Source organism: Ambystoma mexicanum, unplaced genomic scaffold, assembly GCF_040938575.1.
Source record: "Ambystoma mexicanum isolate Mex_15411 unplaced genomic scaffold, UKY_AmexF1_1 Mex_scaf1, whole genome shotgun sequence".
Lineage (NCBI taxonomy): Eukaryota > Metazoa > Chordata > Amphibia > Caudata > Ambystomatidae > Ambystoma > Ambystoma mexicanum.
This window is the reverse complement of record NW_027182324.1, coordinates 508,851-535,976: the sequence shown is the minus strand read 5'-3', so window position 1 is coordinate 535,976 and position 27,126 is coordinate 508,851. Positions and strand designations below refer to the sequence as shown.

General features: G+C 40.7%; 12 non-coding genes across 12 annotated transcripts; all 12 read left to right on the top strand.

Annotated features, from left to right (window-relative positions):
- The first annotated feature begins 452 nt into the window (after nucleotides 1–452).
- On the top strand, nucleotides 453–525 carry TRNAK-UUU (transfer RNA lysine (anticodon UUU)). The gene has a single exon. It is a non-coding gene; the product is annotated as a tRNA-Lys (tRNA).
- Nucleotides 526–3,815: 3,290 nt separating this feature from the next.
- Nucleotides 3,816–3,888, top strand: TRNAN-AUU (transfer RNA asparagine (anticodon AUU)). The gene has a single exon. It is a non-coding gene; the product is annotated as a tRNA-Asn (tRNA).
- A 1,612-nt stretch (nucleotides 3,889–5,500) lies between these two features.
- TRNAK-UUU (transfer RNA lysine (anticodon UUU)) lies at nucleotides 5,501–5,573 on the top strand. The gene has a single exon. It is a non-coding gene; the product is annotated as a tRNA-Lys (tRNA).
- A 2,450-nt stretch (nucleotides 5,574–8,023) lies between these two features.
- TRNAK-UUU (transfer RNA lysine (anticodon UUU)) lies at nucleotides 8,024–8,096 on the top strand. The gene has a single exon. It is a non-coding gene; the product is annotated as a tRNA-Lys (tRNA).
- Nucleotides 8,097–8,864: 768 nt separating this feature from the next.
- TRNAK-UUU (transfer RNA lysine (anticodon UUU)) lies at nucleotides 8,865–8,937 on the top strand. Its single transcript has one exon. It is a non-coding gene; the product is annotated as a tRNA-Lys (tRNA).
- A 3,811-nt stretch (nucleotides 8,938–12,748) lies between these two features.
- On the top strand, nucleotides 12,749–12,821 carry TRNAN-AUU (transfer RNA asparagine (anticodon AUU)). Its single transcript has one exon. It is a non-coding gene; the product is annotated as a tRNA-Asn (tRNA).
- A 769-nt stretch (nucleotides 12,822–13,590) lies between these two features.
- Nucleotides 13,591–13,663, top strand: TRNAK-UUU (transfer RNA lysine (anticodon UUU)). Its single transcript has one exon. It is a non-coding gene; the product is annotated as a tRNA-Lys (tRNA).
- A 769-nt stretch (nucleotides 13,664–14,432) lies between these two features.
- Nucleotides 14,433–14,505, top strand: TRNAK-UUU (transfer RNA lysine (anticodon UUU)). The gene has a single exon. It is a non-coding gene; the product is annotated as a tRNA-Lys (tRNA).
- A 3,269-nt stretch (nucleotides 14,506–17,774) lies between these two features.
- Nucleotides 17,775–17,847, top strand: TRNAK-UUU (transfer RNA lysine (anticodon UUU)). Its single transcript has one exon. It is a non-coding gene; the product is annotated as a tRNA-Lys (tRNA).
- A 769-nt stretch (nucleotides 17,848–18,616) lies between these two features.
- On the top strand, nucleotides 18,617–18,689 carry TRNAK-UUU (transfer RNA lysine (anticodon UUU)). Its single transcript has one exon. It is a non-coding gene; the product is annotated as a tRNA-Lys (tRNA).
- A 5,825-nt stretch (nucleotides 18,690–24,514) lies between these two features.
- TRNAK-UUU (transfer RNA lysine (anticodon UUU)) lies at nucleotides 24,515–24,587 on the top strand. Its single transcript has one exon. It is a non-coding gene; the product is annotated as a tRNA-Lys (tRNA).
- Nucleotides 24,588–27,038: 2,451 nt separating this feature from the next.
- On the top strand, nucleotides 27,039–27,111 carry TRNAK-UUU (transfer RNA lysine (anticodon UUU)). Its single transcript has one exon. It is a non-coding gene; the product is annotated as a tRNA-Lys (tRNA).
- The last annotated feature ends 15 nt before the right edge of the window (nucleotides 27,112–27,126 follow it).

The following is a 27,126-nucleotide window of genomic DNA, read 5'->3' as shown; positions in this document are numbered from 1 at the left end:
GCATCTGGTCTCCTTTCCTTCCTCATGTAATCATTTAGAAGTGAAATTCACTTTTTTTAAGGCTGGGCTTCTGTTGCAATATAACTTTACAAAATGTTTTCCAATTGACTGAAACTCCATTGCACAAAACGAGCATGTCATTAATCGTCGATTTAGAGTGGACTGCATTGCCCAGTGTGTGCATTGAGGAGCACATGTTAGTCTTTACTGGGGAGCAAGTTTGCACTCATGAAAGTGGCAAAACATTCAAATCCGTAAGTGGGTGAACATTAAAGTCCTAGATGCTGCAAATCTCTATATCTGGATACGGAATGACTGAAAAAAGTTATGTCTCCAGTGTCAAAATGTGTGTAATGCACTAGTAATTCATTTCCTTTATTGACCAGTGAGGTAGCCATGTATGGAGGTGCTGTAGAGTGAAAATCAAGTTTCACATGGGCAGTGATCCCTGTGCCTGGATAGCTCAGTCGGTAGAGCATCAGACTTTTAATCTGAGGGTCCAGGGTTCAAGTCCCTGTTCAGGCGTACCTTTGCTTCTTTTACAAAAAATTAAGCAGGAAATATGAATTGCTCATTCTAATATGTGCTATTTCTGTTGGCATCGCAACCTTGGGCAATATGACTCTAAGGTAGTGGAGTCCAGAGTTTTTGGATGCTTTGCCAACATTTCAAGCCTGACTGTGCTTCTAAATAGCATGAAATAGCAATCTTTGTACAAAGTTTTAATATTGGGGAGACAGATTGGTCGAAAAAAAAGCAGACAGGCGCTGCTGAGATTCGAACTCAGGATCTCCTGTTTACTAGACAGGCACTTTAACCAACTAAGCCACAGCACCTTTTTTGCATCTGGTCTCCTTTCCTTCCTCATGTAATCATTTAGAAGTGAAATCCATTTTTTTTAAGGCTGGGCTTCTGTTGCAATATAACTTTTCAAAATGTTTTCCAATTGACTGAAACTCCATTGCACAAAACGAGCATGTCATTAATCGTCGATTTAGAGTGGACTGCATTGCCCAGTGTGTGCATTGAGGAGCACATGTTCGTCTTTACTGGGGAGCAAGTTTGCACTCATGAATGTAGCAAAACATTCAAATCCGTAAGTGGGTGAACATTAAAGTCCTAGATGCTGCAAATCTCTATATCTGGATACGGAATGACTGAAAAAAGTTATGTCTCCAGTGTCAAAATGTGTGTAATGCACTAGTAATTCATTTCCTTTATTGACCAGTGAGGTAGCCATGTATGGAGGTGCTGTAGAGTGAAAATCAAGTTTCAAATGGGCAGTGATCCCTCTGCCTGGATAGCTCAGTCGGTAGAGCATCAGACTTTTAATCTGAGGGTCCAGGGTTCAAGTCACTGTTCAGGCGTACCTTTGCTTCTTTTACAAAAAATTAAGCAGGAAATATGAATTGCTCATTCTAATATGTGCTATTTCTGATGGCATCGCAACCTTGGGCAATATGACTCTAAGGTAGTGGAGTCCAGAGTTTTTGGATGCTTTGCCAACATTTCAAGCCTGACTGTGCTTCTAAATAGCATGAAATAGCAATCTTTGTACAAAGTTTTAATATTGGGGAGACAGATTGGTCGAAAAAAAAGCAGACAGGCGCTGCTGAGATTCGAACTCAGGATCTCCTGTTTACTAGACAGGCGCTTTAACCAACTAAGCCACAGCACCTTTTTTGCATCTGGTCTCCTTTCCTTCCTCATGTAATCATTTAGAAGTGAAATCCATTTTTTTTAAGGCTGGGCTTCTGTTGCAATATAACTTTTCAAAATGTTTTCCAATTGACTGAAACTCCATTGCACAAAACGAGCATGTCATTAATCGTCGATTTAGAGTGGACTGCATTGCCCAGTGTGTGCATTGAGGAGCACATGTTCGTCTTTACTGGGGAGCAACTTTGCACTCATGAATGTGCAAAACATTCAAATCCGTAAGTGGGTGAACATTAAAGTCCTAGATGCTGCAAATCTCTATATCTGGATACGGAATGACTGAAAAAAGTTATGTCTCCAGTGTCAAAATGTGTGTAATGCACTAGTAATTCATTTCCTTTATTGACCAGTGAGGTAGCCATGTATGGAGGTGCTGTAGAGTGAAAATCAAGTTTCAAATGGCAGTGATCCCTGTGCCTGGATAGCTCAGTCGGTAGAGCATCAGACTTTTAATTTGAGGGTCCAGGGTTCAAGTCCCTGGTCAGGCGTACCTTTGCTTCTTTTACAAAAAATTAAGCAGGAAATATGAATTGCTCATTCTAATATGTGCTATTTCTGATGGCATCGCAACCTTGGGCAATATGACTCTAAGGTAGTGGAGTCCAGAGTTCTTGGATGCTTTGCCAACATTTCAAGCCTGACTGTGCTTCTAAATAGCATGAAATAGCAATCTTTGTACAAAGTTTTAATATTGGGGAGACAGATTGGTCGAAAAAAAGCAGACAGGCGCTGCTGAGATTCGAACTCAGGATCTCCTGTTTACTAGACAGGCGCTTTAACCAACTAAGCCACAGCACCTTTTTTGCATCTGGTCTCCTTTCCTTCCTCATGTAATCATTTAGAAGTGAAATCCACTTTTTTAAGGGTGGGCTTCTGTTGCAATATAACTTTTCAAAATGTTTTCCAATTGACTGAAACTCCATTGCACAAAACGAGCATGTCATTAATCATCGATTTAGAGTGGACTGCATTGCCCAGTGTGTGCATTGAGGAGCACATGTTCGTCTTTACTGGGGAGCAAGTTTGCACTCATGAATGTGGCAAAACATTCAAATCCGTAAGTGGGTGAACATTAAAGTCCTAGATGCTGCAAATCTCTATATCTGGATACGGAATGACTGAAAAAAGTTATGTCTCCAGTGTCAAAATGTGTGTAATGCACTAGTAATTCATTTCCTTTATTGACCAGTGAGGTAGCCATGTATGGAGGTGCTGTAGAGTGAAAATCAAGTTTCAAATGGGCAGTGATCCCTGTGCCTGGATAGCTCAGTCGGTAGAGCATCAGACTTTTAATCTGAGGGTCCAGGGTTCAAGTCACTGTTCAGGTGTACCTTTGCTTCTTTTACAAAAAATTAAGCAGGAAATATGAATTGCTCATTCTAATATGTGCTATTTCTGATGGCATCGCAACCTTGGGCAATATGACTCTAAGGTAGTGGAGTCCAGAGTTCTTGGATGCTTTGCCAACATTTCAAGCCTGACTGTTGTTCTAAATAGCATGAAATAGCAATCTTTGTACAAAGTTTTAATATTGGGGAGACAGATTGGTCGAAAAAAAAGCAGACAGGCGCTGCTGAGATTCGAACTCAGGATCTCCTGTTTACTAGACAGGCGCTTTAACCAACTAAGCCTCAGCACCTTTTTTACATCTGGTCTCCTTTCCTTCCTCATGTAATCATATAGAAGTGAAATCCACTTTTTTAAGGCTGGGCTTCTGTTGCAATATAACTTTTCAAAATGTTTTCCAATTGACTGAAACTCCATTGCACAAAACGAGCATGTCATTAATCGTCGATTTAGAGTGGACTGCATTGCCCAGTGTGTGCATTGAGGAGCACATGTTCGTCTTTACTGGGGAGCAAGTTTGCACTCATGAATGTGGCAAAACATTCAAATCCGTAAGTGGGTGAACATTAAAGTCCTAGATGCTGCAAATCTCCATATCTGGATACGGAATGACTGAAAAAAGTTATGTCTCCAGTGTCAAAATGTGTGTAATGCACTAGTAATTCATTTCCTTTATTGACCAGTGAGGTAGCCATGTATGGAGGTGCTGTAGAGTGAAAATCAAGTTTCAAATGGGCAGTGATCCCTGTGCCTGGATAGCTCAGTAGGTAGAGCATCAGACTATTAATCTGAGGGTCCAGGGTTCAAGTCCCTGTTCAGGCGTATCTTTGCTTCTTTTACAAAAAATTTAGCAGGAAATATGAATTGCTCATTCTAATATGTGCTATTTCTGATGGCATTGCAACCTTGGGCAATATGACTCTAAGGTAGTGGAGTCCAGAATTATTGGATGCTTTGCCAACATTTCAAGCCTGACTGTGCTTCTAAATAGCATGAAATAACAATCTTTGTACAAAGTTTTAAAATTGGGGAGACAGATTGGTCGAAAAAAAAAGCAGACAGGCGCTGCTGAGATTCGAACTCCGGATCTCCTGTTTACTAGACAGGCGCTTTAACCAACTAAGCCACAGAACCTCTTTTGCATCTGGTCTCCTTTCCTTCCTCATGTAATCATTTAGAAGTGAAATTCACTTTTTTTAAGGCTGGGCTTCTGTTGCAATATAACTTTACAAAATGTTTTCCAATTGACTGAAACTCCATTGCACAAAACGAGCATGTCATTAATCGTCGATTTAGAGTGGACTGCATTGCCCAGTGTGTGCATTGAGGAGCACATGTTCGTCTTTACTGGGGAGCAAGTTTGCACTCATGAATGTGGCAAAACATTCAAATCCGTAAGTGGGTGAACATTAAAGTCCTAGATGCTGCAAATCTCTATATCTGGATACGGAATGACTGAAAAAAGTTATGTCTCCAGTGTCAAAATGTGTGTAATGCACTAGTAATTCATTTCCTTTATTGACCAGTGAGGTAGCCATGTATGGAGGTGCTGTAGAGTGAAAATCAAGTTTCAAATGGGCAGTGATCCCTGTGCCTGGATAGCTCAGTCGGTAGAGCATCAGACTTTTAATCTGAGGGTCCAGGGTTCAAGTCCCTGCTCAGGCGTACCTTCGCATCTTTTACAAAAAATTAAGCAGGAAATATGAATTGCTCATTCTAATATGTGCTATTTCTGATGGCATCGCAACCTTGGGCAATATGACTCTAAGGTAGTGGAGTCCAGAATTATTGGATGCTTTGCCAACATTTCAAGCCTGACTGTGCTTCTAAATAGCATGAAATAACAATCTTTGTACAAAGTTTTAATATTGGGGAGACAGATTGGTCGAAAAAAAAGCAGACAGGCGCTGCTGAAACTCGAACTCAGGATCTCCTGTTTACTGGACAGGCGCTTTAACCAACTAAGCCACAGCACCTCTTTTGCATCTGGTCTCCTTTCATTCCTCATGTAATCATTTAGAAGTGAAATTCACTTTTTTTAAGGCTGGGCTTCTGTTGCAATATAACTTTACAAAATGTTTTCCAATTGACTGAAACTCCATTGCACAAAACGAGCATGTCATTAAACGTTGATTTAGAGTGGACTGCATTGCCCAGTGTGTGTATTGAGGAGCACATGTTCGCCTTTACTGGGGAGCAATTTTGCACTCATGAATGTGGCAAAACATTCAAATCCGTAAGTGGGTGAACATTAAAGTCCTAGATGCTGCAAATCTCTATATCTGGATACGGAATGACTGAAAAACGTTATGTCTCCAGTGTCAAAATGTGTGTAATGCACTAGTAATTCATTTCCTTTATTGACCAGTGAGGTAGCCATGTATGGAGGTGCTGTAGAGTGAAAATCAAGTTTCAAATGGGCACTGATCCTTGTGCCTGGATAGCTCAGTCGGTAGAGCATCAGACTTTTAATCTGAGGGTCCAGGGTTCAAGTCCCTGTTCAGGCGTACCTTTGCTTCTTTTACAAAAAATTAAGCAGGAAATATGAATTGCTCATTCTAATATGTGCTATTTCTGATGGCATCGCAACCTTGGGCAATATGACTCTAAGGTAGTGGAGTCCAGAGTTCTTGGATGCTTTGCCAACATTTCAAGCCTGACTGTGCTTCTAAATAGCATGAAATAGCAATCTTTGTACAAAGTTTTAATATTGGGGAGACAGATTGGTCGAAAAAAAGCAGACAGGCGCTGCTGAGATTCGAACTCAGGATCTCCTGTTTACTAGACAGGCGCTTTAACCAACTAAGCCACAGCACCTTTTTTGCATCTGGTCTCCTTTCCTTCCTCATGTAATCATTTAGAAGTGAAATCCACTTTTTTAAGGGTGGGCTTCTGTTGCAATATAACTTTTCAAAATGTTTTCCAATTGACTGAAACTCCATTGCACAAAACGAGCATGTCATTAATCATCGATTTAGAGTGGACTGCATTGCCCAGTGTGTGCATTGAGGAGCACATGTTCGTCTTTACTGGGGAGCAAGTTTGCACTCATGAATGTGGCAAAACATTCAAATCCGTAAGTGGGTGAACATTAAAGTCCTAGATGCTGCAAATCTCTATATCTGGATACGGAATGACTGAAAAAAGTTATGTCTCCAGTGTCAAAATGTGTGTAATGCACTAGTAATTCATTTCCTTTATTGACCAGTGAGGTAGCCATGTATGGAGGTGCTGTAGAGTGAAAATCAAGTTTCAAATGGACAGTGATCCCTGTGCCTGGATAGCTCAGTCGGTAGAGCATCAGACTTTTAATCTGAGGGTCCAGGGTTCAAGTCACTGTTCAGGTGTACCTTTGCTTCTTTTACAAAAAATTAAGCAGGAAATATGAATTGCTCATTCTAATATGTGCTATTTCTGATGGCATCGCAACCTTGGGCAATATGACTCTAAGGTAGTGGAGTCCAGAGTTTTTGGATGCTTTGCCAACATTTCAAGCCTGACTGTGCTTCTAAATAGCATGAAATAGCAATCTTTGTACAAAGTTTTAATATTGGGGAGACAGATTGGTCGAAAAAAAAGCAGACATGCGCTGCTGAGATTCGAACTCAGGATCTCCTGTTTACTAGACAGGCGCTTTAACCAACTAAGCCACAGCACCTTTTTTGCATCTGGTCTCCTTTCCTTCCTCATGTAATCATTTAGAAGTGAAATCCATTTTTTTTAAGGCTGGGCTTCTGTTGCAATATAACTTTTCAAAATGTTTTCCAATTGACTGAAACTCCATTGCACAAAACGAGCATGTCATTAATCGTCGATTTAGAGTGGACTGCATTGTCCAGTGTGTGCATTGAGGAGCACATGTTCGTCTTTACTGGGGAGCAAGTTTGCACTCATGAATGTGGCAAAACATTCAAATCCGTAAGTGGGTGAACATTAAAGTCCTAGATGCTGCAAATCTCTATATCTGGATACGGAATGACTGAAAAAAGTTATGTCTCCAGTGTCAAAATGTGTGTAATGCACTAGTAATTCATTTCCTTTATTGACCAGTGAGGTAGCCATGTATGAAGGTGCTGTAGAGTGAAAATCAAGTTTCAAATGGGCAGTGATCCCTGTGCCTGGATAGCTCAGTCGGTAGAGTATCAGACTTTTAATCTGAGGGTCTAGGGTTCAAGTCCCTGCTCAGGCGTACCTTCGCTTCTTTTACAAAAAATTAAGCAGGAAATATGAATTGCTCATTCTAATATGTGCTATTTCTGATGGCATCGCAACCTTGGGCAATATGACTCTAAGGTAGTGGAGTCCAGAGTTCTTGGATGCTTTGCCAACATTTCAAGCCTGACTGTGCTTCTAAATAGCATGAAATAGCAATCTTTGTTCAAAGTTTTAATATTGGGGAGACAGATTGGTCGAAAAAAAAGCAGACAGGCGCTGCTGAGATTCGAACTCAGGATCTCCTGTTTACTAGACAGGCGCTTTAACCAACTAAGCCATAGCACCTTTTTTGCATCTGGTCTCCTTTCCTTCCTCATGTAATCATTTAGAAGTGAAATCCACTTTTTTAAGGCTGGGCTTCTGTTGCAATATAACTTTTCAAAATGTTTTCCAATTGACTGAAACTCCATTGCACAAAACGAGCATGTCATTAATCGTCGATTTAGAGTGGACTGCATTGCCCAGTGTGTGCATTGAGGAGCACATGTTCGTCTTTACTGGGGAGCAAGTTTGCACTCATGAATGTGGCAAAACATTCAAATCCGTAAGTAGGTGAACATTAAAGTCCTAGATGCTGCAAATCTCTATATCTGGATACGGAATGACTGAAAAAAGTTATGTCTCCAGTGTCAAAATGTGTGTAATGCACTAGTAATTCATTTCCTTTATTGACCAGTGAGGTAGCCATGTATGGAGGTGCTGTAGAGTGAAAATCAAGTTTCAAATGAGCAGTGATCCCTGTGCCTGGATAGCTCAGTTGGTAGAGCATCAGACTTTTAATCTGAGGGTCCAGGGTTCAAGTCCCTGTTCAGGCGTACCTTTGCTTCTTTTACAAAAAATTAAGCAGGAAATATGAATTGCTCATTCTAATATGTGCTATTTCTGATGGCATCGCAACCTTGGGCAATATGACTCTAAGGTAGTGGAGTCCAGAGTTCTTGGATGCTTTGCCAACATTTCAAGCCTGACTGTGCTTCTAAATAGCATGAAATAGCAATCTTTGTACAAAGTTTTAATATTGGGGAGACAGATTGGTCGAAAAAAAAGCAGACAGGCGCTGCTGAGATTCGAACTCAGGATCTCCTGTTTACTAGACAGGCGCTTTAACCAACTAAGCCACAGCACCTTTTTTGCATCTGGTCTCCTTTCCATTCTCATGTAATCATTTAGAAGTGAAATCCACTTTTTTAAGGCTGGGCTTCTGTTGCAATATAACTTTTCAAAATGTTTTCCAATTGACTGAAACTCCATTGCACAAAACGAGCATGTCATTAATCGTCGATTTAGAGTGGACTGCATTGCCCAGTGTGTGCATTGAGGAGCACATGTTCGTCTTTACTGGGGAGCAAGTTTGCACTCATGAATGTGGCAAAACATTCAAATCCGTAAGTGGGTGAACATTAAAGTCCTAGATGCTGCAAATCTCTATATCTGGATACGGAATGACTGAAAAAAGTTATGTCTCCAGTGTCAAAATGTGTGTAATGCACTAGTAATTCATTTCCTTTATTGACCAGTGAGGTAGCCATGTATGGAGGTGCTGAAGAGTGAAAATCAAGTTTCAAATGGGCAGTGATCCCTGTGCCTGGATAGCTCAGTCGGTAGAGCATCAGACTTTTAATCTGAGGGTCCAGGGTTCAAATCCCTGTTCAGGCGTATCTTTGGTTCTTTTACAAAAAATTTAGCAGGAAATATGAATTGCTCATTCTAATATGTGCTATTTCTGATGGCATCGCAACCTTGGGCAATATGACTCTAAGGTAGTGGAGTCCAGAATTCTTGGATGCTTTGCCAACATTTCAAGCCTGACTGTGCTTCTAAATAGCATGAAATAACAATCTTTGTACAAAGTTTTAATATTGGGGAGACAGATTGGTCGAAAAAAAAGCAGACAGGCGCTGCTGAGATTCGAACTCAGGATCTCCTGTTTACTAGACAGGCGCTTTAACCAACTAAGCCACAGCACCTCTTTTGCATCTGGTCTCCTTTCCTTCCTCATGTAATCATTTAGAAGTGAAATTCACTTTTTTTAAGGCTGGGCTTCTGTTGCAATATAACTTTACAAAATGTTTTCCAATTGACTGAAACTCCATTGCACAAAACGAGCATGTCATTAATCGTTGATTTAGAGTGGACTGCATTGCCCAGTGTGTGTATTGAGGAGCACATGTTCGCCTTTACTGGGGAGCAATTTTGCCCTCATGAATGTGGCAAAACATTCAAATCCGTAAGTGGGTGAACATTAAAGTCCTAGATGCTGCAAATCTCTATATCTGGATACGGAATGACTGAAAAAAGTTATGTCTCCAGTGTCAAAATGTGTGTAATGCACTAGTAATTCATTTCCTTTATTGACCAGTGAGGTAGCCATGTATGGAGGTGCTGTAGAGTGAAAATCAAGTTTCAAATGGGCAGTGATCCCTGTGCCTGGATAGCTCAGTCGGTAGAGCATCAGACTTTTAATCTGAGGGTCCAGGGTTCAAGTCACTGTTCAGGCGTACCTTTGCTTCTTTTACAAAAAATTAAGCAGGAAATATGAATTGCTCATTCTAATATGTGCTATTTTTGATGGCATCGCAACCTTGGGCAATATGACTCTAAGGTAGTGGAGTCCAGAGTTTTTGGATGCTTTGCCAACATTTCAAGCCTGACTGTGCTTCTAAATAGCATGAAATAGCAATCTTTGTACAAAGTTTTAATATTGGGGAGACAGATTGGTCGAAAAAAAAGCAGACAGGCGCTGCTGAGATTCGAACTCAGGATCTCCTGTTTACTAGACAGGCACTTTAACCAACTAAGCCACAGCACCTTTTTTGCATCTGGTCTCCTTTCCTTCCTCATGTAATCATTTAGAAGTGAAATCCATTTTTTTTAAGGCTGGGCTTCTGTTGCAATATAACTTTTCAAAATGTTTTCCAATTGACGGAAACTCCATTGCACAAAACGAGCATGTCATTAATCGTCGATTTAGAGCGGACTGCATTGCCCAGTGTGTGCATTGAGGAGCACATGTACGTCTTTACTGGGGAGTAAGTTTGCACTCATGAATGTGGCAAAACATTCAAATCCGTAAGTGGGTGACAATTAAAGTCCTAGATGCTGCAAATCTCTACATCTGGATAAGGAATGACTGAAAAAGTTATGTCTCCAGTGTCAAAATGTGTGTAATGCACTAGTAATTAATTTCCTTTATTGACCAGTGAGGTAGCCATGTATGGAGGTGCTGTAGAGTGAAAATCAAGTTTCAAATGGGCAGTGATCCATGTGCCTGGATAGCTCAGTCGGTAGAGCATCAGACTTTTAATCTGAGGGTCCAGGGTTCAAGTCCCTGTTGCATCTGGTCTCCTTTCCTTCCTCATGTAATCATTTAGAAGTGAAATCCACTTTTTTTAAGGCTGGGCTTCTGTTGCAATATAACTTTTCAAAATGTTTTCCAATTGACTGAAACTCCATTGCACAAAACGAGCATGTCAGTAATCGACGATTTAGAGTGGACTGCATTGCCCAGTGTGTGCATTGAGGAGAACATGTACGTCTTTACTGGGGGAGCAAGTTTGCACTCATGAATGTGGCAAAACATTCAAATCCGTGGGGTGGATGACCATTAAAGTCCTAGATGCTGCAAATCTCTATATCTGGATACGGAATGACTGAAAAAAGTCATGTCTCCAGTGTCAAAATGTGTGTAATGCACTAGTAATTCATTTCCTTTATTGACCAGTGAGGTAGCCATGTATGGAGGTGCTGTAGAGTGAAAACCAAGTTTCAAATGGCAGTGATCCCTGTGCCTGGATAGCTCAGTCGGTAGAGCATCAGACTTTTAATTTGAGGGTCCAGGGTTCAAGTCCCTGGTCAGGTGTACCTTTGCTTCTTTTACAAAAAATTAAGCAGGAAATATGAATTGCTCATTCTAATATGTGCTATTTCTGATGGCATCGCAACCTTGGGCAATATGACTCTAAGGTAGTGGAGTCCAGAGTTCTTGGATGCTTTGCCAACATTTCAAGCCTGACTGTGCTTCTAAATAGCATGAAATAGCAATCTTTGTACAAAGTTTTAATATTGGGGAGACAGATTGGTCGAAAAAAAGCAGACAGGCGCTGCTGAGATTCGAACTCAGGATCTCCTGTTTACTAGACAGGCGCTTTAACCAACTAAGCCACAGCACCTTTTTTGCATCTGGTCTCCTTTCCTTCCTCATGTAATCATTTAGAAGTGAAATCCACTTGTTTAAGGGTGGGCTTCTGTTGCAATATAACTTTTCAAAATGTTTTCCAATTGACTGAAACTCCATTGCACAAAACGAGCATGTCATTAATCATCGATTTAGAGTGGACTGCATTGCCCAGTGTGTGCATTGAGGAGCACATGTTCGTCTTTACTGGGGAGCAAGTTTGCACTCATGAATGTGGCAAAACATTCAAATCCGTAAGTGGGTGAACATTAAAGTCCTAGATGCTGCAAATCTCTATATCTGGATACGGAATGACTGAAAAAAGTTATGTCTCCAGTGTCAAAATGTGTGTAATGCACTAGTAATTCATTTCCTTTATTGACCAGTGAGGTAGCCATGTATGGAGGTGCTGTAGAGTGAAAATCAAGTTTCAAATGGGCAGTGATCCCTGTGCCTGGATAGCTCAGTCGGTAGAGCATCAGACTTTTAATCTGAGGGTCCAGGGTTCAAGTCACTGTTCAGGTGTACCTTTGCTTCTTTTACAAAAAATGAAGCAGGAAATATGAATTGCTCATTCTAATATGTGCTATTTCTGATGGCATCGCAACCTTGGGCAATATGACTCTAAGGTAGTGGAGTCCAGAGTTCTTGGATGCTTTGCCAACATTTCAAGCCTGACTGTTGTTCTAAATAGCATGAAATAGCAATCTTTGTACAAAGTTTTAATATTGGGGAGACAGATTGGTCGAAAAAAAAGCAGACAGGCGCTGCTGAGATTCGAACTCAGGATCTCCTGTTTACTAGACAGGCGCTTTAACCAACTAAGCCTCAGCACCTTTTTTACATCTGGTCTCCTTTCCTTCCTCATGTAATCATATAGAAGTGAAATCCACTTTTTTAAGGCTGGGCTTCTGTTGCAATATAACTTTTCAAAATGTTTTCCAATTGACTGAAACTCCATTGCACAAAACGAGCATGTCATTAATCGTCGATTTAGAGTGGACTGCATTGCCCAGTGTGTGCATTGAGGAGCACATGTTCGTCTTTACTGGGGAGCAAGTTTGCACTCATGAATGTGGCAAAACATTCAAATCCGTAAGTGGGTGAACATTAAAGTCCTAGATGCTGCAAATCTCTATATCTGGATACGGAATGACTGAAAAAAGTTATGTCTCCAGTGTCAAAATGTGTGTAATGCACTAGTAATTCATTTCCTTTATTGACCAGTGAGGTAGCCATGTATGGAGGTGCTGTAGAGTGAAAATCAAGTTTCAAATGGGCAGTGATCCCTGTGCCTGGATAGCTCAGTAGGTAGAGCATCAGACTATTAATCTGAGGGTCCAGGGTTCAAGTCCCTGTTCAGGCGTATCTTTGCTTCTTTTACAAAAAATTTAGCAGGAAATATGAATTGCTCATTCTAATATGTGCTATTTCTGATGGCATCGCAACCTTGGGCAATATGACTCTAAGGTAGTGGAGTCCAGAATTATTGGATGCTTTGCCAACATTTCAAGCCTGACTGTGCTTCTAAATAGCATGAAATAACAATCTTTTTACAAAGTTTTAAAATTGGGGAGACAGATTGGTCAAAAAAAAAGCAGACAGGTGCTGCTGAGATTCGAACTCTGGATCTCATGTTTACTAGACAGGCGCTTTAACCAACTAAGCCACAGCACCTCTTTTGCATCTGGTCTCCTTTCCTTCCTCATGTAATCATTTAGAAGTGAAATTCACTTTTTTTAAGGCTGGGCTTCTGTTGCAATATAACTTTACAAAATGTTTTCCAATTGACTGAAACTCCATTGCACAAAACGAGCATGTCATTAATCGTCGATTTAGAGTGGACTGCATTGCCCAGTGTGTGCATTGAGGAGCACATGTTAGTCTTTACTGGGGAGCAAGTTTGCACTCATGAAAGTGGCAAAACATTCAAATCCGTAAGTGGGTGAACATTAAAGTCCTAGATGCTGCAAATCTCTATATCTGGATACGGAATGACTGAAAAAAGTTATGTCTCCAGTGTCAAAATGTGTGTAATGCACTAGTAATTCATTTCCTTTATTGACCAGTGAGGTAGCCATGTATGGAGGTGCTGTAGAGTGAAAATCAAGTTTCACATGGGCAGTGATCCCTGTGCCTGGATAGCTCAGTCGGTAGAGCATCAGACTTTTAATCTGAGGGTCCAGGGTTCAAGTCCCTGTTCAGGCGTACCTTTGCTTCTTTTACAAAAAATTAAGCAGGAAATATGAATTGCTCATTCTAATATGTGCTATTTCTGTTGGCATCGCAACCTTGGGCAATATGACTCTAAGGTAGTGGAGTCCAGAGTTTTTGGATGCTTTGCCAACATTTCAAGCCTGACTGTGCTTCTAAATAGCATGAAATAGCAATCTTTGTACAAAGTTTTAATATTGGGGAGACAGATTGGTCGAAAAAAAAGCAGACAGGCGCTGCTGAGATTCGAACTCAGGATCTCCTGTTTACTAGACAGGCACTTTAACCAACTAAGCCACAGCACCTTTTTTGCATCTGGTCTCCTTTCCTTCCTCATGTAATCATTTAGAAGTGAAATCCATTTTTTTTAAGGCTGGGCTTCTGTTGCAATATAACTTTTCAAAATGTTTTCCAATTGACTGAAACTCCATTGCACAAAACGAGCATGTCATTAATCGTCGATTTAGAGTGGACTGCATTGCCCAGTGTGTGCATTGAGGAGCACATGTTCGTCTTTACTGGGGAGCAAGTTTGCACTCATGAATGTGGCAAAACATTCAAATCCGTAAGTGGGTGAACATTAAAGTCCTAGATGCTGCAAATCTCCATATCTGGATACGGAATGACTGAAAAAAGTTATGTCTCCAGTGTCAAAATGTGTGTAATGCACTAGTAATTCATTTCCTTTATTGACCAGTGAGGTAGCCATGTATGGAGGTGCTGTAGAGTGAAAATCAAGTTTCAAATGGGCATTGATCCCTGTGCCTGGATAGCTCAGTCGGTAGAGCATCAGACTTTTAATCTGAGGGTCCAGGGTTCAAGTCCCTGTTCAGGCGTATCTTTGCTTCTTTTACAAAAAATTTAGCAGGAAATATGAATTGCTCATTCTAATATGTGCTATTTCTGATGGCATCGCAACCTTGGGCAATATGACTCTAAGGTAGTGGAGTCCAGAATTATTGGATGCTTTGCCAACATTTCAAGCCTGACTGTGCTTCTAAATAGCATGAAATAACAATCTTTGTACAAAGTTTTTAAATTGGGGAGACAGATTGGTCGAAAAAAAAGCAGACAGGCGCTGCTGAGATTCGAACTCCGGATCTCCTGTTTACTAGACAGGCGCTTTAACCAACTAAGCCACAGCACCTCTTTTGCATCTGGTCTCCTTTCCTTCTTCATGTAATCATTTAGAAGTGAAATTCACTTTTTTTAAGGCTGGGCTTCTGTTGCAATATAACTTTACAAAATGTTTTCCAATTGACTGAAACTCCATTGCACAAAACGAGCATGTCATTAATCGTCGATTTAGAGTGGACTGCATTGCCCAGTGTGTGCATTGAGGAGCACATGTTCGTCTTTACTGGGGAGCAAGTTTGCACTCATGAATGTGGCAAAACATTCAAATCCGTAAATGGGTGAACATTAAAGTCCTAGATGCTGCAAATCTCTATATCTGGATACGGAATGACTGAAAAAAGTTATGTCTCCAGTGTCAAAATGTGTGTAATGCACTAGTAATTCATTTCCTTTATTGACCAGTGAGGTAGCCATGTATGGAGGTGCTGTAGAGTGAAAATCAAGTTTCAAATGGCAGTGATCCCTGTGCCTGGATAGCTCAGTCGGTAGAGCATCAGACTTTTAATTTGAGGGTCCAGGGTTCAAGTCCCTGGTCAGGCGTACCTTTGCTTCTTTTACAAAAAATTAAGCAGGAAATATGAATTGCTCATTCTAATATGTGCTATTTCTGATGGCATCGCAACCTTGGGCAATATGACTCTAAGGTAGTGGAGTCCAGAGTTCTTGGATGCTTTGCCATCATTTCAAGCCTGACTGTGGTTCTAAATAGCATGAAATAGCAATCTTTGTACAAAGTTTTAATATTGGGGAGACAGATTGGTCGAAAAAAAAGCAGACAGGCGCTGCTGAGATTCGAACTCAGGATCTCCTGTTTACTAGACAGGCACTTTAACCAACTAAGCCACAGCACCTTTTTTGCATCTGGTCTCCTTTCCTTCCTCATGTAATCATTTAGAAGTGAAATCCATTTTTTTTAAGGCTGGGCTTCTGTTGCAATATAACTTTTCAAAATGTTTTCCAATTGACTGAAACTCCATTGCACAAAACGAGCATGTCATTAATCGTCGATTTAGAGTGGACTGCATTGCCCAGTGTGTGCATTGAGGAGCACATGTTCGTCTTTACTGGGGAGCAAGTTTGCACTCATGAATGTGGCAAAACATTCAAATCCGTAAGTGGGTGAACATTAAAGTCCTAGATGCTGCAAATCTCTATATCTGGATACGGAATGACTGAAAAAAGTTATGTCTCCAGTGTCAAAATGTGTGTAATGCACTAGTAATTCATTTCCTTTATTGACCAGTGAGGTAGCCATGTATGGAGGTGCTGTAGAGTGAAAATCAAGTTTCAAATGGGAAGTGATCCCTGTGCCTGGATAGCTCAGTCGGTAGAGCATCAGACTTTTAATCTGAGTGTCCAGGGTTCAAGTCACTGTTCAGGCGTACCTTTGCTTCTTTTACAAAAAATTAAGCAGGAAATATGAATTGCTCATTCTAATATGTGCTATTTCTGATGGCATCGCAACCTTGGGCAATATGACTCTAAGGTAGTGGAGTCCAGAGTTTTTGGATGCTTTGCCAACATTTCAAGCCTGACTGTGCTTCTAAATAGCATGAAATAGCAATCTTTGTACAAAGTTTTAATATTGGGGAGACAGATTGGTCGAAAAAAAAGCAGACAGGCGCTGCTGAGATTCGAACTCAGGATCTCCTGTTTACTAGACAGGCGCTTTAACCAACTAAACCACAACACCTTTTTTGCATCTGGTCTCCTTTCCTTCCTCATGTAATCATTTAGAAGTGAAATCCATTTTTTTTAAGGCTGGGCTTCTGTTGCAATATAACTTTTCAAAATGTTTTCCAATTGACTGAAACTCCATTGCACAAAACGAGCATGTCATTAATCGTCGATTTAGAGTGGACTGCATTGCCCAGTGTGTGCATTGAGGAGCACATGTTCGTCTTTACTGGGGAGCAAGTTTGCACTCATGAATGTGGCAAAACATTCAAATCCGTAAGTGGGTGAACATTAAAGTCCTAGATGCTGCAAATCTCTATATCTGGATACGGAATGACTGAAAAAAGTTATGTCTCCAGTGTCAAAATGTGTGTAATGCACTAGTAATTCATTTCCTTTATTGACCAGTGAGGTAGCCATGTATGGAGGTGCTGTAGAGTGAAAATCAAGTTTCAAATGGGCAGTGATCCCTGTGCCTGGATAGCTCAGTCGGTAGAGCATCAGACTTTTAATCTGAGGGTCCAGGGTTCAAGTCCCTGCTCAGGCGTACCTTCGCATCTTTACAAAAAATTAAGCAGGAAATATGAATTGCTCATTCTAATATGTGCTATTTCTGATGGCATCGCAACCTTGGGCAATATGACTCTAAGGTACTTTGCCAACATTTCAAGCCTGACTGTGCTTCTAAATAGCATGAAATAGCAATCTTTGTTCAAAGTTTTAATATTGGGGAGACAGATTGGTCGAAAAAAAAGCAGACAGGCGCTGCTGAGATTCGAATTCAGGATCTCCTGTTTACTAGACAGGCGCTTTAACCAACTAAGCCATAGCACCTTTTTTGCATCTGGTCTCCTTTCCTTCCTCATGTAATCATTTAGAAGTGAAATCCACTTTTTTAAGGCTGGGCTTCTGTTGCAATATGACTTTTCAAAATGTTTTCCAATTGACTGAAACTCCATTGCACAAAACGAGCATGTCATTAATCGTCGATTTAGAGTGGACTGCATTGCCCAGTGTGTGCATTGAGGAGCACATGTTCGTCTTTACTGGGGAGCAAGTTTGCACTCATGAATGTGGCAAAACATTCAAATCCGTAAGTGGGTGAACAGTAAAGTCCTAGATGCTGCAAATCTCTATATCTGGATACGGAATGACTGAAAAAGGTTATGCCTCCAGTGTCAAAATGTGTGTAATGCACTAGTAATTCATTTCCTTTATTGACCAGTGAGGTAGCCATGTATGGAGGTGCTGTAGAGTGAAAATCAAGTTTCAAATGGGCAGTGATCCCTGTGCCTGGATAGCTCAGTCGGTAGAGCATCAGACTTTTAATCTGAGGGTCCAGGGTTCAAGTCCCTGTTCAGGCGTATCTTTGCTTCTTTTACAAAAAATTTAGCAGGAAATATGAATTGCTCATTCTAATATGTGCTATTTCTGATGGCATCGCAACCTTGGGCAATATGACTCTAAGGTAGTGGAGTCGAGAATTATTGGATGCTTTGCCAACATTTCAAGCCTGACTGTGCTTCTAAATAGCATGAAATAACAATCTTTGTACAAAGTTTTAATATTGGGGAGACAGATTGGTCGAAAAAAAAGCAGACAGGCGCTGCTGAAACTCGAACTCAGGATCTCCTGTTTACTGGACAGGCGCTTTAACCAACTAAGCCACAGCACCTCTTTTGAATCTGGTCTCCTTTCCTTCCTCATGTAATCATTTAGAAGTGAAATTCACTTTTTTTAAGGCTGGGCTTCTGTTGCAATATAACTTTACAAAATGTTTTCCAATTGACTGAAACTCCATTGCACAAAACAAGCATGTCATTAATCGTTGATTTAGAGTGGACTGCATTGCCCAGTGTGTGTATTGAGGAGCACATGTTCGCCTTTACTGGGGAGCAATTTTGCACTCATGAATGTGGCAAAACATTCAAATCCGTAAGTGGGTGAACATTAAAGTCCTAGATGCTGCAAATCTCTATATCTGGATACGGAATGACTGAAAAAAGTTATGTCTCCAGTGTCAAAATGTGTGTAATGCACTAGTAATTCATTTCCTTTATTGACCAGTGAGGTAGCCATGTATGGAGGTGCTGTAGAGTGAAAATCAAGTTTCAAATGGGCACTGATCCTTGTGCCTGGATAGCTCAGTCGGTAGAGCATCAGACTTTTAATCTGAGGGTCCAGGGTTCAAGTCCCTGTTCAGGCGTACCTTTGCTTCTTTTACAAAAAATTAAGCAGGAAATATGAATTGCTCCTTCTAATATGTGCTATTTCTGATGGCATCGCAACCTTGGGCAATATGACTCTAAGGTAGTGGAGTCCAGAGTTCTTGGATGCTTTGCCAACATTTCAAGCCTGACTGTGCTTCTAAATAGCATGAAATAGCAATCTTTGTACAAGGTTTTAATATTGGGGAGACAGATTGGTCGAAAAAAAAGCAGACAGGCGCAGCTGAGATTCGAACTCAGGATCTCCTGTTTACTAGACAGGCGCTTTAACCAACTAAGCCACAGCACCTTTTTTGCATCTCGTCTCCTTTCCTTCCTCATGTAATCATTTAGAAGTGAAATCCACTTTTTTAAGGCTGGGCTTCTGTTGCAATATAACTTTTCAAAATGTTTTCCAATTGACTGAAACTCCATTGCACAAAACGAGCATGTCATTAATCGTCGATTTAGAGTGGACTGCATTGCCCAGTGTGTGCATTGAGGAGCACATGTTCGTCTTTACTGGGGAGCAAGTTTGCACTCATGAATGTGGCAAAACATTCAAATCCGTAAGTGGGTGAACATTAAAGTCCTAGATGCTGCAAATCTCTATATCTGGATACGGAATGACTGAAAAAAGTTATGTCTCCAGTGTCAAAATGTGTGTAATGCACTAGTAATTCATTTCCTTTATTGACCAGTGAGGTAGCCATGTATGGAGGTGCTGTAGAGTGAAAATCAAGTTTCAAATGGGCAGTGATCCCTGTGCCTGGATAGCTCAGTCGGTAGAGTATCAGACTTTTAATCTGAGGGTATAGGGTTCAAGTCCCTGCTCAGGCGTACCTTTGCTTCTTTTACAAAAAATTAAGCAGGAAATATGAATTGCTCATTCTAATATGTGCTATTTCTGATGGCATCGCAACCTTGGGCAATATGACTCTAAGGTAGTGGAGTCCAGAGTTTTTGGATGCTTTGCCAACATTTCAAGCCTGACTGTGCTTCTAAATAGCATGAAATAGCAATCTTTGTTCAAAGTTTTAATATTGGGGAGAGAGATTGGTCGAAAAAAAAGCAGACAGGCGCTGCTGAGATTCGAACTCAGGATCTCCTGTTTACTAGACAGGCGCCTTAACCAACTAAGCCATAGCACCTTTTTTGCATCTGGTCTCCTTTCCTTCCTCATGTAATCATTTAGAAGTGAAATCCACTTTTTTAAGGCTGGGCTTCTGTTGCAATATAACTTTTCAAAATGTTTTCCAATTGACTGAAACTCCATTGCACAAAACGAGCATGTCATTAATCGTCGATTTAGAGTGGACTGCATTGCCCAGTGTGTGCATTGAGGAGCACATGTTCGTCTTTACTGGGGAGCAAGTTTGCACTCATGAATGTGGCAAAACATTCAAATCCGTAAGTGGGTGAACATTAAAGTCCTAGATGCTGCAAATCTCTATATCTGGATACGGAATGACTGAAAAAAGTTATGTCTCCAGTGTCAAAATGTGTGTAATGCACTAGTAATTCATTTCCTTTATTGACCAGTGAGGTAGCCATGTATGGAGGTGCTGTAGAGTGAAAATCAAGTTTCAAATGAGCAGTGATCCCTGTGCCTGGATAGCTCAGTCAGTAGAGCATCAGACTTTTAATCTGAGGGTCCAGGGTTCAAGTCCCTGTTCAGGCGTACCTTTGCTTCTTTTACAAAAAATTAAGCAGGAAATATGAATTGCTCATTCTAATATGTGCTATTTCTGATGGCATCGCAACCTTGGGCAATATGACTCTAAGGTAGTGGAGTCCAGAGTTCTTGGATGCTTTGCCAAAATTTCAAGCCTGACTGTGCTTCTAAATAGCATGAAATAGCAATCTTTGTACAAAGTTTTAATATTGGGGAGACAGATTGGTCGAAAAAAAAGCAGACAGGCGCTGCTGAGATTCGAACTCAGGATCTCCTGTTTACTAGACAGGCGCTTTAACCAACTAAGCCACAGCACCTTTTTTGCATCTGGTCTCCTTTCCCCTTTCCATTCTCAAATAATCATTTAGAAGTGAAATCCACTTTTTTAAGGCTGGGCTTCTGTTGCAATATAACTTTTCAAAATGTTTTCCAATTGACTGAAACTCCATTGCACAAAACGAGCATGTCATTAATCGTCGATTTAGAGTGGACTGCATTGCCCAGTGTGTGCATTGAGGAGCACATGTTCGTCTTTACTGGGGAGCAAGTTTGCACTCATGAATGTGGCAAAACATTCAAATCCGTAAGTGGGTGAACATTAAAGTCCTAGATGCTGCAAATCTCTATATCTGGATACGGAATGACTGAAAAAAGTTATGTCTCCAGTGTCAAAATGTGTGTAATGCACTAGTAATTCATTTCCTTTATTGACCAGTGAGGTAGCCATGTATGGAGGTGCTGTAGAGTGAAAATCAAGTTTCAAGTGGGCAGTGATCCCTGTGCCTGGATAGCTCAGTCGGTAGAGCATCAGACTTTTAATCTGAGGTTCCAGGGTTCAAGTCACCGTTCAGGCGTACCTTTGCTTCTTTTACAAAAAATTAAGCAGGAAATATGAATTGCTCATTCTAATATGTGCTATTTCTGATGGCATCGCAACCTTGGGCAATATGACTCTAAGGTAGTGGAGTCCAGAGTTTTTGGATGCTTTGCCAACATTTCAAGCCTGACTGTGCTTCTAAATAGCATGAAATAGCAATCTTTGTACAAAGTTTTAATATTGGGGAGACAGATTGGTCGAAAAAAAAGCAGACAGGCGCTGCTGAGATTCGAACTCAGGATCTCCTGTTTACTAGACAGGCGCTTTAACCAACTAAGCCACAGCACCTTTTTTGCATCTGGTCTCCTTTCCTTCCTCATGTAATCATTTAGAAGTGAAATCCATTTTTTTTAAGGCTGGGCTTCTGTTGCAATATAACTTTTCAAAATGTTTTCCAATTGACTGAAACTCCATTGCACAAAACGAGCATGTCATTAATCGTCGATTTAGAGTGGACTGCATTGCCCAGTGTGTGCATTGAGGAGCACATGTTCGTCTTTACTGGGGAGCAAGTTTGCACTCATGAATGTGGCAAAACATTCAAATCCGTAAGTGGGTGAACATTAATGTCCTAGATGCTGCAAATCTCTATATCTGGATACGGAATGACTGAAAAAAGTTATGTCTCCAGTGTCAAAATGTGTGTAATGCACTAGTAATTCATTTCCTTTATTGACCAGTGAGGTAGCCATGTATGGAGGTGCTGTAGAGTGAAAATCAAGTTTCAAATGGGCAGTGATCCCTGTGCCTGGATAGCTCAGTCGGTAGAGCATCAGACTTTTAATCTGAGGGTCCAGGGTTCAAGTCCCTGCTCAGGCGTACCTTTGCTTCTTTTACAAAAAATTAAGCAGGAAATATGAATTGCTCATTCTAATATGTGCTATTTCTGATGGCTTCGCAACCTTGGGCAATATGACTCTAAGGTAGTGGAGTCCAGAGTTTTTGGATGCTTTGCCAACATTTCAAGCCTGACTGTGCTTCTAAATAGCATGAAATAGCAATCTTTGTACAAAGTTTTAATATTGGGGAGACAGATTGGTCGAAAAAAAAGCAGACAGGCGCTGCTGAGATTCGAACTCAGGATCTCCTGTTTACTAGACAGGCACTTGCTTTAACCAACTAAGCCACAGCACCTTTTTTGCATCTGGTCTCCTTTCCATTCTCATGTAATCATTTAGAAGTGAAATCCACTTTTTAAGGCTGGGCTTCTGTTGCAATATAACTTTTCAAAATGTTTTCCAATTGACTGAAACTCCATTGCACAAAACGAGCATGTCATTAATCGTCGATTTAGAGTGGACTGCATTGCCCAGTGTGTGCATTGAGGAGCACATGTTCGTCTTTACTGGGGAGCAAGTTTGCACTCATGAATGTGGCAAAACATTCAAATCCGTAAGTGGGTGAACATTAAAGTCCTAGATGCTGCAAATCTCTATATCTGGATACGGAATGACTGAAAAAAGTTATGTCTCCAGTGTCAAAATGTGTGTAATGCACTAGTAATTCATTTCCTTTATTGACCAGTGAGGTAGCCATGTATGGAGGTGCTGTAGAGTGAAAATCAAGTTTCAAATGGGCAGTGATCCCTGTGCCTGGATAGCTCAGTCGGTAGAGCATCAGACTTTTAATCTGAGGTTCCAGGGTTCAAGTCACCGTTCAGGCGTACCTTTGCTTCTTTTACAAAAAATTAAGCAGGAAATATGAATTGCTCATTCTAATATGTGCTATTTCTGATGGCATCGCAACCTTGGGCAATATGACTCTAAGGTAGTGGAGTCCAGAGTTTTTGGATGCTTTGCCAACATTTCAAGCCTGACTGTGCTTCTAAATAGCATGAAATAGCAATCTTTGTACAAAGTTTTAATATTGGGGAGACAGATTGGTCGAAAAAAAAGCAGACAGGCGCTGCTGAGATTCGAACTCAGGATCTCCTGTTTACTAGACAGGCGCTTTAACCAACTAAGCCACAGCACCTTTTTTACATCTGGTCTCCTTTCCTTCCTCATGTAATCATTTAGAAGTGAAATCCATTTTTTTAAGGCTGGGCTTCTGTTGCAATATAACTTTTCAAAATGTTTTCCAATTGACTGAAACTCCATTGCACAAAACGAGCATGTCATTAATCGTCGATTTAGAGTGGACTGCATTGCCCAGTGTGTGCATTGAGGAGCACATGTTCGTCTTTACTGGGGAGCAACTTTGCACTCATGAATGTGGCAAAACATTCAAATCCGTAAGTGGGTGAACATTAAAGTCCTAGATGCTGCAAATCTCTATATCTGGATACGGAATGACTGAAAAAAGTTATGTCTCCAGTGTCAAAATGTGTGTAATGCACTAGTAATTCATTTCCTTTATTGACCAGTGAGGTAGCCATGTATGGAGGTGCTGTAGAGTGAAAATCAAGTTTCAAATGGGCAGTGATCCCTGTGCCTGGATAGCTCAGTCGGTAGAGCATCCGACTTTTAATTTGAGGGTCCAGGGTTCAAGTCCCTGGTCAGGCGTACCTTTGCTTCTTTTACAAAAAATTAAGCAGGAAATATGAATTGCTCATTCTAATATGTGCTATTTCTGATGGCATCGCAACCTTGGGCAATATGACTCTAAGGTAGTGGAGTCCAGAGTTCTTGGATGCTTTGCCATCATTTCAAGCCTGACTGTGGTTCTAAATAGCATGAGATAGCAATCTTTGTACAAAGTTTTAATATTGGGGAGACAGATTGGTCGAAAAAAAAGCAGACAGGCGCTGCTGAGATTCGTACTCAGGATCTCCTGTTTACTAGACAGGCGCTTTAACCAACTAAGCCACAGCACCTTTTTTACCTCTGGTCTCCTTTCCTTCCTCATGTAATCATTTAGAAGTGAAATCCACTTTTTTAAGGCTGGGCTTCTGTTGCAATATAACTTTTCAAAATGTTTTCCAATTGACTGAAACTCCATTGCACAAAACGAGCATGTCATTAATCGTCGATTTAGAGTGGACTGCATTGCCCAGTGTGTGCATTGAGGAGCACATGTTCGTCTTTACTGGGGAGCAAGTTTGCACTCATGAATGTGGCAAAACATTCAAATCCGTAAGTGGGTGAACATTAAAGTCCTAGATGCTGCAAATCTCTATATCTGGATACGGAATGACTGAAAAAAGTTATGTCTCCAGTGTCAAAATGTGTGTAATGCACTAGTAATTCATTTCCTTTATTGACCAGTGAGGTAGCCATGTATGGAGGTGCTGTAGAGTGAAAATCAAGTTTCAAATGGGCATTGATCCCTGTGCCTGGATAGCTCAGTCGGTAGAGCATCAGACTTTTAATCTGAGGGTCCAGGGTTCAAGTCCCTGTTCAGGCGTATCTTTGCTTCTTTTACAAAAAATTTAGCAGGAAATATGAATTGCTCATTCTAATATGTGCTATTTCTGATGGCATCGCAACCTTGGGCAATATGACTCTAAGGTAGTGGAGTCCAGAATTATTGGATGCTTTGCCAACATTTCAAGCCTGACTGTGCTTCTAAATAGCATGAAATAACAATCTTTGTACAAAGTTTTTAAATTGGGGAGACAGATTGGTCGAAAAAAAAGCAGACAGGCGCTGCTGAGATTCGAACTCCGGATCTCCTGTTTACTAGACAGGCGCTTTAACCAACTAAGCCACAGCACCTCTTTTGCATCTGGTCTCCTTTCCTTCTTCATGTAATCATTTAGAAGTGAAATTCACTTTTTTTAAGGCTGGGCTTCTGTTGCAATATAACTTTACAAAATGTTTTCCAATTGACTGAAACTCCATTGCACAAAACGAGCATGTCATTAATCGTCGATTTAGAGTGGACTGCATTGCCCAGTGTGTGCATTGAGGAGCACATGTTCGTCTTTACTGGGGAGCAAGTTTGCACTCATGAATGTGGCAAAACATTCAAATCCGTAAATGGGTGAACATTAAAGTCCTAGATGCTGCAAATCTCTATATCTGGATACGGAATGACTGAAAAAAGTTATGTCTCCAGTGTCAAAATGTGTGTAATGCACTAGTAATTCATTTCCTTTATTGACCAGTGAGGTAGCCATGTATGGAGGTGCTGTAGAGTGAAAATCAAGTTTCAAATGGCAGTGATCCCTGTGCCTGGATAGCTCAGTCGGTAGAGCATCAGACTTTTAATTTGAGGGTCCAGGGTTCAAGTCCCTGGTCAGGCGTACCTTTGCTTCTTTTACAAAAAATTAAGCAGGAAATATGAATTGCTCATTCTAATATGTGCTATTTCTGATGGCATCGCAACCTTGGGCAATATGACTCTAAGGTAGTGGAGTCCAGAGTTCTTGGATGCTTTGCCATCATTTCAAGCCTGACTGTGGTTCTAAATAGCATGAAATAGCAATCTTTGTACAAAGTTTTAATATTGGGGAGACAGATTGGTCGAAAAAAAAGCAGACAGGCGCTGCTGAGATTCGAACTCAGGATCTCCTGTTTACTAGACAGGCACTTTAACCAACTAAGCCACAGCACCTTTTTTGCATCTGGTCTCCTTTCCTTCCTCATGTAATCATTTAGAAGTGAAATCCATTTTTTTTAAGGCTGGGCTTCTGTTGCAATATAACTTTTCAAAATGTTTTCCAATTGACTGAAACTCCATTGCACAAAACGAGCATGTCATTAATCGTCGATTTAGAGTGGACTGCATTGCCCAGTGTGTGCATTGAGGAGCACATGTTCGTCTTTACTGGGGAGCAAGTTTGCACTCATGAATGTGGCAAAACATTCAAATCCGTAAGTGGGTGAACATTAAAGTCCTAGATGCTGCAAATCTCTATATCTGGATACGGAATGACTGAAAAAAGTTATGTCTCCAGTGTCAAAATGTGTGTAATGCACTAGTAATTCATTTCCTTTATTGACCAGTGAGGTAGCCATGTATGGAGGTGCTGTAGAGTGAAAATCAAGTTTCAAATGGGAAGTGATCCCTGTGCCTGGATAGCTCAGTCGGTAGAGCATCATACTTTTAATCTGAGTGTCCAGGGTTCAAGTCACTGTTCAGGCGTACCTTTGCTTCTTTTACAAAAAATTAAGCAGGAAATATGAATTGCTCATTCTAATATGTGCTATTTCTGATGGCATCGCAACCTTGGGCAATATGACTCTAAGGTAGTGGAGTCCAGAGTTTTTGGATGCTTTGCCAACATTTCAAGCCTGACTGTGCTTCTAAATAGCATGAAATAGCAATCTTTGTACAAAGTTTTAATATTGGGGAGACAGATTGGTCGAAAAAAAAGCAGACAGGCGCTGCTGAGATTCGAACTCAGGATCTCCTGTTTACTAGACAGGCGCTTTAACCAACTAAACCACAACACCTTTTTTGCATCTGGTCTCCTTTCCTTCCTCATGTAATCATTTAGAAGTGAAATCCATTTTTTTAAGGCTGGGCTTCTGTTGCAATATAACTTTTCAAAATGTTTTCCAATTGACTGAAACTCCATTGCACAAAACGAGCATGTCATTAATCGTCGATTTAGAGTGGACTGCATTGCCCAGTGTGTGCATTGAGGAGCACATGTTCGTCTTTACTGGGGAGCAAGTTTGCACTCATGAATGTGGCAAAACATTCAAATCCGTAAGTGGGTGAACATTAAAGTCCTAGATGCTGCAAATCTCTATATCTGGATACGGAATGACTGAAAAAAGTTATGTCTCCAGTGTCAAAATGTGTGTAATGCACTAGTAATTCATTTCCTTTATTGACCAGTGAGGTAGCCATGTGTGGAGGTGCTGTAGAGTGAAAATCAAGTTTCAAATGAGCAGTGATCCCTGTGCCTGGATAGCTCAGTCGGTAGAGCATCAGACTTTTAATCTGAGGGTCCAGGGTTCAAGTCCCTGTTCAGGCGTATCTTTGCTTCTTT